This window comes from Cornus florida, unplaced genomic scaffold, assembly GCF_030987335.1.
Source record: "Cornus florida cultivar Cherokee Brave unplaced genomic scaffold, ASM3098733v1 CherokeeBrave_3.0.0_Hap2_Chr08, whole genome shotgun sequence".
NCBI classification, from domain to species: Eukaryota; Viridiplantae; Streptophyta; class Magnoliopsida; order Cornales; family Cornaceae; genus Cornus; species Cornus florida.
In genome coordinates, this window is record NW_026775578.1 from 25,764,195 (window position 1) to 25,768,132 (window position 3,938).

Here is a 3,938-nt window from a genome sequence, read left to right on the forward strand (position 1 = left end):
AGGGTCTGTAGAGATATACAGGACAACTGGTTAAGCCGAGCAGATGGTTAGAAGAAACTAAGTGTAAAGACTGTATAAAGATTTATTGACTAAGAGGCAGAAGTTACCTCCATGGCAGATAAGGGAAATCGGCTGAACACTTCCCTCTGAGACAGACCCTTGGCTACCTCAATGTCCTTGGGAGTCCACATGCTCCTGTAGTATGCCATAGTGGTCTAACCATCCTTGAACATGGTCTCGTTCGGTTTTACAGACGATCCGTCTGTTCAAATGAAGCGAGGGTTCCATGGTGCCGTTCCTAAAGCGGAGGTATGCCCAGAAGGGGTAGGGGGCCTAGTCTGAGGAGGCCTTACTAGAGATATCACATTCGGCCCAGAGTGCCTAACCCTCTATGACAAAGGAACATCATCGACGTTGAGGGCACTATCAGACTGGTGCCTTTTTCCTCTTGCCTTTTCCCGTGCCGAAGCAGTAGTAGAGCCGGGAAGATTGCTGACAGAAGGGGTCACGTTCGGACTGGCGGTCGCTGTGTTGGAGATCGGGTCAGTGGCCGTCACGATCGGATTTGTGGAATGAGTGGTATCAGAAAGGGTAGTAGAGGAAGATGCTGAAGCTGGTGAAGAATTTGCTGCAGGGGTGATAACAGGCCTGAGGGCAGTTTTCCTCCTGCCAAAGGAAGGGATCTGGAGTTGACTCATTGTCTTGCCGAGGGCTGAGAGAGCAAGGAGGTTGTCTAAAGTGAGGAGGTCCGAGCAGGAGGGAACGTTGGTCAGAACGTACTGCTTCAGGTAGTTATGCCTATCCCTGCACACACCGTAACTCAAATCATCACAAGGAATGCCTAAGGAACGACACAAGAAAGTACAAAAATTGGGAATGCAAATCTCGCAAGGACAGTCACTCTTATGGGTTTTGCATTTCTTGTAAGAAGAGACAGAGCACTCTTCAAAAGCGCTCGGGATAGGGAAATCCTCCGCAGTTGGAGGGAACCAGGCTCCCCTAACCCCAATTATATTTTTCCTCCAACCCTTCTCGGATTTGATTTTATCTATGCAGATGGACCTCTTCTCAATGGGGAAAAAGTGGTAAAACGGTTCATCAGTTTTGATCTTGCTAACCTTGTAACAGATGAGAAGATCTATGAGGTCCAGATCTAGACCTCTGTCACGGATCAGAAGTAGCATAACAGACAAAATCCTAAGGAAATTTGGGTTTACTTGCAAAGGGAAAAGTTTTAGTTTGTTGAAAACGTAGCAAAAGAAGGGATGCAAAGGGAACCTAAGGAGGTTAAGATGAATGTGTGAAAACAGAACCTCGCTGGGAAGAAGGCCAGCACCGGTTCTAATATTCACCTCTCTAGGGCAATTTCTAATTTGTATATCGTCAGGGAGGTGAAGTTTCATGCGAAGAACATCTAGATCTACAGTCATGGTGAGAATGAATAAAGATTTTAAGGAAGAGAAAGAGACCTTCCGAAAGAAAAATGCAAATGAAACTAACCTCAAAAAGTGAGAACGGCAAAAAGTACTGCAAGGTCGCTGGAAGGAGGATCTTTTGCAATAAATCGCCGGAGAAGATTCGAATAACAGAAAGTGAGATGGAGACGGTAAAGAGAATCGATGGAACATCTATGAGGCTTATAAAGACAAGGTGGACCCAAGGGCCAAGGAGTCAGGAAAGCGAGGAGTTTCTTTGAATCTCGAAACGCCGACCCCCAAATCTAACCGTCCATTCTCCCACGCGATCTTCTCGAGCCGTCAGGTCATGATTAGCAGCCTCTAATAATTACCCCCTAATCAATAGGGAGTAATTATGGGGGCAATTGAGGATGCAGTAAGTGGCATGGGCCGGTTATAGCTCGCTAGCATGGGATCGGGTCAAACAATTGAAGTATGGCCCATGAAAAAGCACCATGGAATGGGCCGAGCTTGGAGGATCCACTGAGGAAGATCAAGCCCATTGGATAGTCAGGCCCAAAAGGAAGAAAACCCTTGAATAGGAGCCCAATATAATCAGTTAGTGAGAATATTTGTAATGGTCTATAAATAGACCATTACGGGTGGATAAGAAGGGAGGATTTTTTCTATTGAAGTGTAAGAATTCTAGAGAGAGAAAGGATAATGAATTTCTTGCATCTTCAGGGTTGAATTTAAATTGAAAGACTAACAATTCTTATCAAATTCAAACTCAAATCTAACGTTATATATATATAATTTTGAATATATTGTATAAATAATATTCAAATTATGATAACATTTTTTCTTTTTAGCTTCTTTTGTTTAAATTTTAATTTATTGTATGTTAAGACTTCGAAGAATTAATTTTCTAACAATTTGTTAACTTTTTAACAATTGACATTAAGTGTTTTTTTTTTTAAATTGTGCTTGGAAGTTGAAATCTAATATGAAATTAACTAAATATCACTTTAAATTTTAAATGTGAAGATTGCTTATATGGATTATCCGAATTAACCTTACTTTCTAATTCATAATTTCAAACCAAGTTTAAAAATTCATAAAAGAATTGGACTCGAGTTAAATAATTAGGATTGAATGTTGAGTTAAAATTGGTTTAGGGTTGAACAACAAATCATCCAAGCTGCAGCCTTACCGGTAATATTCTTATTCTTAGGTCAGTGCTCTGCCTCCCCTCAAGTAGCGGAAGAAATGCCTGCCCATTTTTAACCCTTCTTCTAAGTTTTTTTGATTAATTATTAAGTGGCTCATTGTGAGCAATTTGTTATCTTTCCTATAAAATCCCGCATATCAGTGCATGATACTATTTAATGAATTGGTAATGCTACGAAGGTGTGAGTGCGTGGGTGATTCTTGATAGCCCCAAAAGAGTTCTCGTTTGGCATTGACATTGCAACCCACTAATGTCTGTATAGAAGTCTCTTCTTTTCTTCTTCTTTTTTTTTTTTTTTTATTATTATTTTTTTTTATTTTAGCACAGTTGATCATTGATACCGAATATATATTATATATATTGACTAATTGATTGGGGTTTGCATATATGTTGACTAATTGATTTGGGGTTTTTGTTGTGATGAGCATATTTAGCACATAAGTCTATAGGTAAATGAGCCTTAATTAAAATGGGCTTTTTTACATTGTTTGGTTTTTGGTCACCAACTTAAGTGCTTATTTTGATACTTGGAGATTGTTCCAACCAAATAATGAAAATGAGGTTTGAACATATCCCATGATTATTGAACAAAATGTACTTCAATTCTAAGACCTACCTAATTAGAATATCATGAACATGAGAAATCTTGCACCTTTGTCTATTTGATGCCTGTAATTAAATTAATGTGAAGAATAATAAAATATATAATCAGATTAAATGTTGCCATTCAGATTAGATAGTTTAAATTTCATTATCAATAGTCATCATCTCAATAATTGTTGCAATTTTAAAAATTAATAGTTATACTAGTTAGCTATGTTGATGTCAACGGCTAGTCACATCAATAATTGTGCTGATGTAATTAATTACAATGTATTGCTATCAATTATACACAATATGGGTTAATCATTATTTATTATTTATTTATTTTTTTGTATTTTTTTATATATCTAATATTTTGAGAAAAAAAAAGCAAAAATATGTTTATTTTTTTGTTTGTTTGTGATTTTTTAAACAGCTATTTTTTCAACCACTTAATTTATATATATATATATATATATATATATATATATATATATTTGAATAGAATAATTCTTTTAATAAATTTAAATTAAAATATTTTCTCACAATTAAATAAATAAAAAAAGATATTATTTCTTATATATTTGTAGACAAATTTTAAAGGAAAAAAATTCAAAAGGCAAAGAAATAGAAATCATACGTATTTTTTTGAGAATAAAAATAAAATAATCAAAATCATAAATCATAAATATTTTTTTTACAATAATAATAAATTACATATAAAAGGA